General features: G+C 36.2%; 1 protein-coding gene across 11 annotated transcripts in view; it reads right to left on the reverse strand.

The window, feature by feature from the left end:
• rbm26 (RNA binding motif protein 26) overlaps window positions 1-13,753 on the reverse strand; it is a 37,185-nt gene that overhangs the window by 1,126 nt on the left and 22,306 nt on the right. For 10 of the 11 annotated variants that reach the window (XM_079883941.1, XM_079883939.1, XM_079883946.1 and 7 more), the window contains one exon: window positions 11,854-11,995. The exons of the other annotated variant lie outside the window; for it this stretch is intronic. The gene's annotated coding sequence lies outside the window, so the exon portion shown is untranslated. The remainder of the gene's footprint in view (window positions 1-11,853; window positions 11,996-13,753) is intronic. 11 annotated transcript variants of the gene reach the window in all.

Consider the following 13,753-nt stretch of genomic DNA (forward strand, 5'->3'; position numbering starts at 1 on the left):
TGAGCTTTGTGTCCCTCCGTTGACAGTCTACGCAACTGTAACTCCCGAGGTTTGACCTCAATTTGAACTCTCCCAACCAGGGCAACTTTTTTTTTAAAGCCACCGCCAGCGTTTTTGATCATTTCCACAAAAATGTTGTGGCCCCAACAAATATTTTGTTGTATGAATATCTGAATATATCAAAAGAAATAGCAGAGCCTTTTATTCTAGCTTCTTGCATTTTCTTTTTTTAATCAACATGAATGTGGGTAAGGTTCATAAAAAAAAAGCAACATTTTGAACAAAAAGATGAGAAAATGTCTTCCTTTTTTTTTTTTTTTTTTTCAAAGACCACAATGGGCATAAGCAATGCTTCTATCACTTGTTTCTGCTTCTTCGCCTGTGTTTTGATCTGGAGATTCTGCACTCTTTCAGAAGATGAATAATAGCTTCCCTAACTGTTTAACACGGAAAAGCCGATCTGGGTGGGGAAAGAGTTAAGAAGCGATGAGAGTGCTTTGTTGGCGCTCTTGTGAACGCATTGCAGATTAATATTTAGGAAATAAAGTGGTAAATTATGTGTTTTTGCGCAAACAAAGCACACTTCGCTTCATTAAATTGAGGTTAAACCACTGGAGTCACTGGATTACTTAATGTCTTTACTACCTTTCTGGGGCTTGAAAGTGGTAGTTGCGTAGCTGTCAATGGAGGGACAGAAATCTCTCAGATTTCTTCAAAAAATAAATCTTCATTTGTGTTCCGAAGATGAACGAAAGTCTTACGGGTTTGAAACGACATGAGGATGAGTAATTAATGACAGATTTTTTTTTTTGGGTGGGGGGTAGACAAACACTTGTGAACTTCCCGCTGCCATTTTGAGGCGTGTTCAACTTTGTCAAGTGGACGAGGGAAGTTTATTTGGACAGAGCCTCGACTTTGACTGAGGGAGCGAGTCTACTCATACTGTATGTACACTTCAGGCAGATCCATAGACCACAATGCAACACGATTGTGACGTCACAACAGCATCTCGGTGCTCACACTTAATTTACCCAAAAGTGATCAAGGGCGTTTCCATTTAAACACATTTCGAGGGTTCCAACAGTAGTGGGCACTCGTGCAACGTAAGCAATGACACACATCCGAGTGAATGAGACGGATGGAAGTTAGTGAGAGAAGGGCAATTGAATTTTTTTATTACATTTTACTTCAAAAAGGCCGCAGTGGTCCGCCATCTTAACCCACAGCTAAAGTAGATCTCCAGGTTAACAACTTTCACCAATTCACACACAATTATAAACTCATTTCGAGAGTCATTTTGCTTTTTCCCCACCAACGGGCTACTTCCAGATTAATAATTCAGTTTAATAATCAAGTCCCATTAGTGGCAGTAATACTCACATCTATAAACTGTGGCCATCATGACAGTGACTTACATAACCTTTATTAGTCAGGAATGGAGTCAGATACCTTTCCAAAATAATGGCAAACATGATAAGTGACAGTATTATCTGGGATACTTAACGTAATGCTCCTAACTCCATAGCATGAAATGATCCACTCAATAATGACAAGAGTAATGAAACGCATCGTGTTTTGAAAGCTAGCAGCATCTGTTTTCCGCATGTTAGCGATCTCCTCTTCCAGCGAGGGACGTAATTAACCTTGCTTATAGAAAGGTTGCCTATTTGAATTACTGCGTTTTTGTTATTTAGGAAGAAAATCATTTTCTCGGCTTCATATTGGATGAAATATTGCCTGAGACATAATTTTTATTCGGAAGCAGCTCGGCGCGAGATATTATTTAAATTACCTCTCCTTGGGCTAAATTCTGCTGAAATATCTCCAGTTTGATTTATCATGCAGTCACAGTGAGAGAATGAAGCATATGAGGGTTTTATTACGTCTGCGCTCCTGCATAAAATGAGTCTGACTGAATCCTGCAGTCACATTTGGACACTAGATGTGAATTATTACAGACACAAGCCTGTCCACCTGCCAATTAGACCCGCTTCATGATTCAAGCTGATTTAAATATTGATTTGTCTCTTTGCTCTGTCAGGCTTAGGTTTGTAGGTGATAATACATTTTGTCGTTGTGTTTTTACAGGAAACTTGCACTTGTCTGTCTAAAAGATTCTGCTTAAATGCTTAGACAAATAGAAATTGTACATACACAACCATTCAATTGGATAAAGAAATGAATATGTGTTTATTTAGCATGAACGCATTAAAATAAGCAAAAATGTTTCAAATGATTACTTTTTATTCATCAAAGAATCCTGAAAAAAAGCTGCATCGCCGTTTCCACAAAAATATGAAGCAGCACAACTGTTTTTAACAGTGATTATAATAAGAAATGTTTCTTGAGTAGCAAATCGGAACGATTTCTGAAGGATCATGTGACACTGAAGACTGGAGTAATGATAATAATATTTCACGATCTTATTGTTTTTACTGTATTTTTTATTTTTTTAACGCAGCCTAGATGAGCAGAAGAGACTTCTTTAATTAAAAATCTTACCAACCCAAACTTTTGAACGTTAGCGTAAATGTGGGTCTCGCGGTTATTTTTCTTTCATTTCATTTCATTCCCAGCTGTCTTTTTGTAATCCAGTTGTATATTTCAGTGCACAGATAATTATTACTGTATTTTACGAGCTGATAAGCGATAAGCAAACATTTCAGACTTTGTGAAAACTCAATTTCCCATTATTCAATTTTAACGCGAGGCCATAAAGCTGCAGAATCAGTTGTGACATGTTGCCCTTTAAGACTGTCATGTTATATTACCTTGCAGATCACATTTCATGAGTGTCTCATTAAAATAAACTCGCTGTGTTTTATGTGCACGCAACAGACAGATGTTGAGCTTTTAAAGTGTGATGAGACAGTCCTCGAGGACACATCAGGACATTTGTCTGGACTGTCATATTCAGGGTCTCAGAGAAGTTTCGAAACTGATGAAATCTCAGCACATGTGTCCAGTTTGCATATTTTGTCAAAATGAAGTCCAAAGATGTCGCTTTGTGTTTGTTAATCGTTTATGGATCACGTTCATAGTTAAAGCAGCTTAACAGAAAATAGAGGTACTATCAAATTTCCACAGGTCTTCATTTAGCAGTTTTGTTTGCAGCTTCATAGAAAAGTATGCCTTAATATATTCATCTTTATGCCCCTAATATATATATATATATTGCAACTTAAAGCAACACCAAAGCACTTTTCCTCTTCGGTCCCCCTACAGGTTGGAAGCGGAATTGTAAATAATTTACGCTGTCGTAAATAATTTAGCCTACCGTTGCATGCACGCTATTTATCCAGCACCGACTTTGGAAATAACGATGTCCACAGACAAGGTAGAGTATGTTGCATGATTTTATGAAAGTATGATGTATTGCGACATCAGAAACGAAGAAAAACAAAATAATGACATTGCTTGCTATTTTTTTGCTATTGTAACGCTTGCCGTAAAGCAAGTCAAATTTGTAGTTTCTTATGTCTCATTCGAACTACAGATCCGCTACCCGATCTGGCAAACTTGCATAGTGCGATTATAGCCGATAGAGGGTCGCAAAGTGAATGCAAAAGTGCCGGTCACCCTGTTACGAGTCGATGAACCACGGAAACCATTTTGGAAACATTATTTTAAGGTACAAAAGAATCTTTGGTGTTGCTTTAAACTAATAATGTTCATTAATTGAAATAAAACTGAAATAAAATATGTATCTTAGATGAAAAACTTCCGGTAAAATCTCAACAACATATCATGTGGCAATGTCTTATGAACAGTATTTTTATGTGAAAAAAAAAAGAATCTTTAAAAAAAAGTTGTTTATTCACAGTTACATGTTTTTCATATTATTTTACACTCGACACGTAAAAAATATTCGGATTTTAAAAATACAGAAAAAATCTGTGAAAATAAAACAGTAAAATTACATTTTTTTACAGTGTATAAATGTTGCCTTTGCAACAAACTGAAATAAATGTTTAAGTTGAATTACTAAAACTTAAAAATAAAGCTAGTTGTTTAAAAAAAAAACATGAAAATTGACTAAAACTTCAAATGAAATGATAAAAATGAATGCTAATTCAAAATATGAATTTCAAAGCATCAGATACAAGTATCACACCCAGTGGCATCAACAAATGCTGCTTAATCTTAATAATATACAAATAATACTAAAATAGCACTGGAGTAAACCAAAGGTGACTTTGGTGAGGAATGAAAAAATACAGTTGAATTAACGAATTTGAGCAAAAAAAAACGTATTATTATTACAAATTATTACTATTACTATTATTATTATTACTATTACACTTATTACAAAAACAAAAAAAAACAACCTTTGAGCTCCACCTGCCAGTCAGGAATCCAAGTGTTCCTTCTAATGACCCTCATGAAGCCAGTGGAAGAGGCCCGGGACCCTCGGCTCCGCACTGAATTATTGAGCGTGTCGTGGAGGCTCTGTCCACACAATGAATTACAATGTGAATCCTGCTCTAATTATGACTCTTTCAGATGGCAGACGGGGGAAAATTGAACCTGAATATTTCATAATCTGCATCTCCTCTTCAAATGAGAGATCATTTTGGAATCGCATGCTAATTTTTGTCACGGCCCTGAGTTCCCAATAACAGTAATTGGAAAAGTCTCTGAAGGAGTCGCTCATTACAGCCGGAAATGATTAGCGCTGATGAAAACTACAGTAAACCTCCTCTTTATACCAGCTGTTGTCATTTTCTGCTCCATAACCGTTTATGAATATAGGCCAAAGTTAATATTTTAAAGAATGACAAATGTCTGTACTTGTAGCAGAAAATGACATGAACATCCCTTACAAAAATTCAACACACAACCGTAGTTTATAAAAAAATAATTTTCCATTTTCTTCCAAAATAAGTTTCAGTAATTGTGTTTGTCATTTTTATAATGACAATATAATTTTTAAACATTTTTAATTTGGTTTTAGTTCATCAAGTTAAACTAAATGAAAATGGAAAATGTTGCATTTGGCAACTAGTTGAAATAAAATTATTTTTTAAGTAATGTTTTTTTTTTTTTTTTTTTTATGGTTTTAGATTTAGTTTGAGTTAAAATAATCCTGTCATCTACATTAAATACAATTACGTCTTGGATAATCTCCTTCTGTCATATTTGTCGGTTCATTCACAATGCATTGAGTATTTAGATAAGATGATCATCAGTATAATGCGCTCTGACTCTTCTCGTAGAGAATGCCAGTGTTGTTTTGAAGTTATCTGTTAACCGAGTATTGACTCTCCCCTGTGTGTTGTTCTGTTTGTCTGTGTGTGTGTGTGATGAGAGCGAGAGGTTACAGTTAAGGTCACTGTTAATGCTCACGGGACACTACAAATAAACCAACTGGAGCAAGAACAAGGTGCATGTCTAAATTTTACATGTTGTGGAATGTCAAAGCCATGAATTAATAAAGATCAGATAAAACCCTTTGTGTGTGTGTGTGTGTGTGTGACTCAGTCTTTTAACCCCAGTCAGAGATGTCAGAGCTCCTCGAGGTAAAGCAGAAGGAAGTGAAGGAGATGGAGAGAAACAAGTAAAGCTGTAGGAAAACAGCAGCGAGGTCAGAGGGACGTGAAAGATCTTGTTTGTAAGTAAAGATTTGAAGGTGTGCAGATGTAGTGCAAGCTGATGGATTGAAAGAGGCCTTCAAATACCAGTAATCTAAAAGTCTAGTTTGAAATATATAAAATAACACTTCATTATGTGTTTGAAAAACATTATTTTCAAGTTCTAATACTCGAGTGGTGTAACCATCCAGTAAAAATATATATATAATATAATATAATATAATATAATATACACATAGAAATATTAGAACTTTAAAACAACTTGTCCACAAATGTCCACCTCCACTCCATTTATTATCCTAAATTAGATGCACCTGTTTGAGGTCGTTAGCTGCATAAAGACACCTGTCCACCCCATACAATCAGTAAGAATCCAACTACTAACATGGCCAAGACCAAAAAGCTGTCCAAAGACACTAGAGACAAAATTGTACACCTCCACAAGGCTGGAAAGGGCTACGGGGAAATTGCCAAGCAGCTTGGTGAAAAAAGGTCCACTGTTGGAGCAATCATTAGAAAATGGAAGAAGCTAAACATGACTGTCAATCTCCCTCGGACTGGGGCTCCATGCAAGATCTCACCTCGTGGGGTCTCAATGATCCTAAGAAAGGTGAGAAATCAGCCCAGAACTACACGGGAGGATCTGGTCAATGAACTGAAAAGAGCTGGGACCACCGTTTCCAAGGTTACTGTTGGTAATACACTAAGACGTCATGGTTTGAAATCATGCATGGCACGGAAGGTTCCCCTGCTTAAACCAGCACATGTCAAGGCCCGTCTTAAGTTTGCCAATGACCATTTGGATGATCCAGAGGAGTCATGGGAGAAAGTCATGTGGTCAGATGAGACCAAAATAGAACTTTTTGGTCATAATTCCACTAAACGTGTTTGGAGGAAGAAGAATGATGAGTACCATCCCAAGAACACCATCCCTACTGTGAAGCATGGGGGTGGTAGCATCATGCTTTGGGGGTGTTTTTCTGCACATGGGACAGGGCGACTGCACTGTATTAAGGAGAGGATGACTGGGGCCATGTATTGCGAGATTTTGGGGAACAACCTCCTTCCCTCAGTTAGAGCATTGAAGATGGGTCGAGGCTGGGTCTTCCAACATGACAATGACCCGAAGCACACAGCCAGGATAACCAAGGAGTGGCTCTGTAAGAAGCATATCAAGGTTCTGGCGTGGCCTAGCCAGTCTCCAGACCTAAACCCAATAGAGAATCTTTGGAGGGAGCTCAAACTCCGTGTTTCTCAGCGACAGCCCAGAAACCTGACTGATCTAGAGAAGATCTGTGTGGAGGAGTGGGCCAAAATCCCTCCTGCAGTGTGTGCAAACCTGGTGAAAAACTACAGGAAACGTTTGCCCTCTGTAATTGCAAACAAAGGCTACTGTACCAAATATTAACATTGATTTTCTCAGGTGTTCAAATACTTATTTGCAGCTGTATCATACAAATAAATAGTTAAAAAATCATACATTGTGATTTCTGGATTTTTTTTTAGATTATGTCTCTCACAGTGGACATGCACCTACGATGACAATTTCAGACCCCTCCATGATTTCTAAGTGGGAGAACTTGCAAAATAGCAGGGTGTTCAAATACTTATTTTCCTTACTAATATATATATATATATATATATATATAACACATCTTGAATACATGTAAGTGCTGTTCACTACTGTTCAAAAGTTTGCGGTTAATACATTTGTTTGTTTTTTAATGTTTTTGAAAGAAGTTTCTAATGCTCACAAAGCCTGCATTTTTTGGATTAAATAATATTTTGTAAAATATGTATTGTGATTTCTTTATTACAATTTAAAATCACTCTTTTCTATTTGAATATATCTTAAAATATAATTTATTCCAGTTATGGCAACGCTGAATTTCCAGCAGCCATAAATAAAATTTAATAAAATATAATAATAAAAATGAATTTCCTTAAAAAAAATACTTACTGACCCCAATCTTTGAACAGAAGTTTACTATAAAGCTATGTTGTATAAACCCAATGTTGTCATTTCACAACTTATCAAATTTATTCACATTTTAATAGTTCTAAAATAGTTCAAGTTCTTTAGAAAAATTTAAAGAAACCAAAACATTGATCTGAAGAACCCATAATGAAAAAAATAACCACTTTAAATTTCAAAATAACCTTATTTTTGAATTGTACCTTTTCCAAATGTTAAAGGTATTGGGTAAGGCAATTCTGGTTGAAACTTCTGGTTGAAATGCTCTTCACATTCTGATAGCAATCAATTATAGAAGTGGTCTATCTATTAAAAAAAATGTACATACAACATCTGTGGAAGTCACATGACCAAAACATGGCCATACAGAAGCCGACTTTTACGGTTCCTCCTGAACCAAAACAACCAGCTTATACTGCGTTCATGCCACGTCATAACTACCGTAATTACAAGATGGCGACCTGTGACGTTCTACCCGGAGCTGTTCACGTCCTCAGACTCGGATATCTGTGTTTCTATATCAGCACAATCAACGCTGAAATGAACCTGCAGCAGTCAGGTGGTACAACTAGAGCTCTGGAAGTTGTTTACGGTCATTATTATTGTAATTGTTTGTGCTTTGCAATTACGTGTCGTCTTTAGTGACGCTTTACAGACTCTGGCTGTGTGTGTTCATGTGTTTTGAAGGAGGTTTTGGAGACACTCTGAAGGAAGGGTGGGATCTTATACTTTCAAAGCTAGCTTGCTATTGCTAGTCTCTCTGAAATTGCCTACCCTACCTTTAAATGTCATAATTACGCCATTTTGGGCTTGTCTCATTCTCAGATTTTTGATATATCCTCTCTCTATATATAATCACAGCACACTTTTTTTGTAGAAAAAGCTGATTGGACTTGATTTGACATTTTATGACTTTCTGATATATTATTGATACCCATCCATACTGAATGCTGCTAGCTAACTTTTTTCCTCCAAAAAGTTGTGATGTGATTTGTGATAAACGTTTTAACATGGATGAAGGGTGGCTGGGGTTTAAAGACTAAAATGGACAGTTCACCCACGCATTTTAATGCTGTCATCACTTACTCACCCTCAAGTTGTTCCAAACCTGTACGAGTTTCTTTATTCTGTTGAACACAAAAGATGATATTTTAAAGAATGTTTGTAATCAAATAACTTCCAATAGTAGGAAAAAATGCCATGGAAGTCAATGGTTACCAACACTCTTCAAAATATCTTTGTGTTCAAAAGAAGTAAGAAACTCATACAGGTTTGGAACAACATGAGGGTGAGTAAATGATGACGGTTTTCATTTTTGGGTGAACTGTCCCTTTAACAGCCAAAAGATTGACTGTAATATCACTATAGAGTCCAGAGCCATGTCTACTGTTCTTCTGCCTCACTGCTTCAACAACCAGCCCTCTTCTTATCAAGAACCATTTTTCACTGTAGGCTTCTAGACCAGAGCACACACTCATTCACTATTCTTCCATCGACCTCTCCTCTCCTTCACCATGCAAATCAGACAGGAACAAATGTCCCGACTCAGTGGGGACCCTCGACCCGAAGTGTTTAACTCCACAGCCTCCCATCTCACTCATTCCCGTCTCTTTGATGTTCTTTAAATGAGCTTTCCAACTCCACTTCAATTTTACAAGGCCATTATGGGGAGATATAATGTGAGGGTTAAATATATCGGGGCAGACATTATGTGAAAATAATTAGTGCTGATGAATAATGCACTAATTCAGCTGATGAGGGATGGTTAGCAGAGTAATGGAGTGAGGGGAAGGCGGTAGCTTGACAAATGAAATTAAAATATTTAAACACTGCTTTATGATATTACGGGAGAGATCTCATCATCATCATCATCATCATCATCGAATCCCTCTCACCTCCGGCACGGAGCACACGGCTATTACGGCTGACGGCTCTATTCGAGTGACATGTTCACGGTAATGTGACATCCATAAGTCACACGGCCCATTCGTCAACGTGAACACAGACGACATCAGAGCAAGGACAAGACTCGCGCACACAATCACGCGTGTTCTCAGATCAGAAAAGTCGGCAAAAACAGCTAGACCAGCAAGGAATAGGACAAGGTCATTATGCTGGTCTAAACTGGTCAGCTGACTTTATACATTCTGATTATAGTGATTTTTCTGGATGATATAGCGATATCAGTTAGCATTAAGTGAAGTGTGGCACTGGATTGAAACAATGACTTAACAGAAAAAGTTTCAAACACTTCGCCATTGGCTGAACTGATAATCTTATGCTGCCTTCAAGTGCACCTGGGAAATTCGTAACAGTGGCGAGAATTCATTATTACGACATGTCAGAAACATAGAAATACAATACAAAACAATACACCCAGCTAACTATTCACCAGCAAAATATGAATTTCTATCACTTGGTATCAAAATTAAATGTTTTTGTTACATAAAAAAAGTTGAGTACTTTATCCATTTACTATGGACTTGCTTTCCGTTCACTGGTGTATAAATTACAGATATATTGTATTGTTTACATTATAGATCAATGTTTCCGCCATGTTTCAAATAGACACTCCTCTTACGAGATCTCAAATCACATATCTAGAATTTCCCACTTGTAAATATGACTTCATCTGTTTATTCATGATATTTTCTACTCCATTTGAAGGGCGCAACAGGTCCAGTCAAGCTACGCAAACAATCCGATTGCAATTCCATTTGCTGCCACTAGTGGTGCAGAAATTACACACTTCATATTTAACTTCCCCTACTGGTGTATTGATTGGTTAATAAGAATGTTGTTCACCCCTAACCTCAGCCCTAAAATCTGGTAGATAGGAAATGGATGTTGATCTAGGAATATATCCTGCTTGACTTTATTTATTATTTTCTTTTATGTAAGTAAAAAGAAAATGAAAATATAATGGGGGAAAAAAAGAGTGGGAAATGTTGCAAGTTTGAATCAAACCTGCACATATGAACTGAAATCCAGGTAGACACCTTAGTAGGTATTTGCTAAATCAGTTATTGCCATTACTATTAAAGACACTAAGGATGATAACTAGGCCTATAAATAACAATAAATATATAGTTCTAAAAATTGAAGTCTAAACCACAACTATGACGGTAACAGCACAGAGTAAAGATATCACTGGAATCATGTTAAAAATTATGTTTTTTTTAAAGCTGATGAACGATAAAAACATTGGCAGCCAATCAGAATCCATCCAGCTTTACAGAGCTCGAGCATTTAAAGCGGCAGACGACAGAACATGGCATAGGTTAAAGCAGGTTATGACTATATGTTAAGATATATTTTAGAAATAGATATACTTTAGTTATCCCTTAGGGGGAAATATTATATCTATCTCCAGTTGATCATGACAGATGTGAATACATGAGGTTAAATATCTTCCTCTGTGGCTCTTTGAATACTCGAATCAGAGAGCGCTAATACAGCGGGACCCGAGTTATTTATGACAGAGTGGCCCACCTCATTCCCCTCGTTACGATCACATTTTACACCCATCATCTGACAATGAAGTGGCTGCACAATAAATCCCTGCTTCACTGCCATTTCCCAGTAAATTGCCTGTACAGAATCAATATGGCGGACGAGGCTGCCGTGTCCAGATAAATGACAAGAGTATCGATAGATGGAGGAGAGCAGAAGAGTCAGACAGATGTGTGTGTGTGAGAGAGAGAGAGAGAGAGAGAGAGAGATAGATGTGTCAAGGGAAAAGACAGTCACAAGAGTACAATGAACAACATTACTGAAGAAAATTAAAGTTGCTACCTTAAATTTTCAAGTACAATTAAAGTAAGAGTTAAAGTAAAAACATGTCATAACAATGATCATGTGGGTTTTTTTTTACAGTGTAAAGACATTGACAGTTACAAATTATTTCTATTTTAAATGAATGTTCTTCTTTTGAATTTTAAATTCTTTAAAAAATCCTACATTTTTGTTTTAAAGAATCCTGAAAAAAAATAATGGTTTCAACAAAACTATGAAGCAGCACAACTGTTTTCAACAATGATAATAATAATAATAATAATAAAAGTTTCTTGAGCAGCAAATCAGCATATTAGAATGATTTCTGAAAATTCAGCTTTGCCATCACAGGAATAAATTACATTTTAAATTATATTCAAATAAACAGTTCTTTTTAATTGCTATAATATTTCACAATATTAGCCTATACTGTTTTTACTGCATTTTCTTTCTTTTTTTTTTTTAAATAAATGCAGCCTTCGTGAGCAGAAGAGACTTCTTTCTGAAACTTACCGACCACAAACTTTTGAGAGTACAGTGAGCTGAGTCTGAAAATATTCTTTAATTTGATCTTTCAACAGGATTAAAGTGACCAAAATGATGAAGACAGGAAGTGATGCCGCAAACAATCCTGTGCCAATGAAGAACGGGATGCCTGAAATTATATAAAAAAAAGGAAAAATCTTCAGTTTCAAAATGCATGTGACGTGTTCTTAGAAATGTAATTTTTGTATTTGTCAGATTTTTTTAAAAATCATTTTCAGTAGGTATGGATTGAATGTTTGTAAAAATGTCAAGAGGTTTAACCATTAATTAAAATGTTTTCCGATATATTTATCGAGAAATATATATTTTGTTTTTTATACATTCATATTTTTAAAACAAACTTCTCCATTGCTTTTTAAGAATGAATAATTATGCCAATATACTAAATAAAGTTATTTTTTTATTTGAACCTTTTAGTTATTTTTACTTTAACCTTTTAGTTATTTTTAGAAAAATAAAAAAATAACTGTTAATTCAGAAATTGATAATGTTCATCATTGTTTTCTGTATGAGCTGAATTGTTGTAAAATCCCTTTAACTAACAAGAGCCAGTTCCATAATGACATCATCCAACAGGAAGTGACATCAGTTTGGAGAAAAAACAGAACAAACATCAGTAAGTATTAGCAATGGGAATGATCAATTGTCATGTTGTTTGCATCATCCTGTTTGATCAAATATTACAAATCAAAATCATTCCATCAATATTTCAAAAGATGGTAAAAACGATATATTATTATTATAATACATCATTAACTGAGCAATGGCTCTTTATGTCCATCCTGCTCTTCTTCTTGTGTAAATAAATACGTGTTTGAGCTTGAAGCATTTTTTATGGAAATACTTCCACTTAAATGACAACACAAACATACACATTTTTAAAATGTCGTAGAGTTTGAAAGGTAATGCAAAACAGTAACAAACATTTGTATGGTCCTTCTAGAAGTAAAGGAGACCTGGTGAACTTTTGAACACTTAAGAACAACTCAAACCGTATCAACTAACTAATCACTCTAATTTCCATTCAGTTAGAATGAATGTATAGTAATCAAGTGCCAATGTCTGGTACCAATATGGCTTCCGGCACCTCTAGATATACGAGCGTAGAGGTCTGATAATCTTAATATCTGCAAGATATGGTTGGCCGTATATTAGAATGAACAACTGTGAAGTCAGAAAGAATCATTACTGGCCTTGAGCTGACTTACACTGAAGCTGATATTTCTGAGAGCGAGAGACAGAGAAAAAGACGAGGACGGAGGCAGAGAGACGGGGGAAGCATCGTCTCAGCTGGCACTTTTTATTAAGCTCATATTTTGCGACTGTCATTGGCGCTGCATTTGACTTGTAAAACAGACCTAATTACAGGCCCCAAATATGCGATTGGCACATCAAACGGTAAGCTACAGTGACGGCCTCCCCTGTCCTGGCTCTCCTCTCGCTCCCGCTCCTCCTGCCGCACTAAAGCCACTGATTATGAGAGAAACATTAAATGGGAATTACTGCAAAACAATTTACCCGTAATGTAGCAGTCATATCTGCGCAGGCACAGGAAAAACGACTCAAATATAGTCGGATTAATAATACATGCTTTAATTAAACAGCTTGAAGGTGCATATAACAGGGACAGGAGACGAAAAGATTGAATCTCCATGAGGCGGATCTGAACAGACGACTCGCGGTGAGTAAATATGCACCCATGAGCAGTCAAAGAAATCATGATAATTTACAAGATGTTAGACTGAGTGATAAAGGTCATTCCATTCATGATCAGAAAGACATGATGAAGCATCTGAGATGGTGCATGGTGATAAGAAATCATATATATATATATATATGGTACAGGAACTGACCTGCTCTTCATTTG

The sequence above is a fragment of the Squalius cephalus genome (assembly GCF_949319135.1).
Source record: "Squalius cephalus genome assembly, chromosome: 10".
NCBI classification, from domain to species: Eukaryota; Metazoa; Chordata; class Actinopteri; order Cypriniformes; family Leuciscidae; genus Squalius; species Squalius cephalus.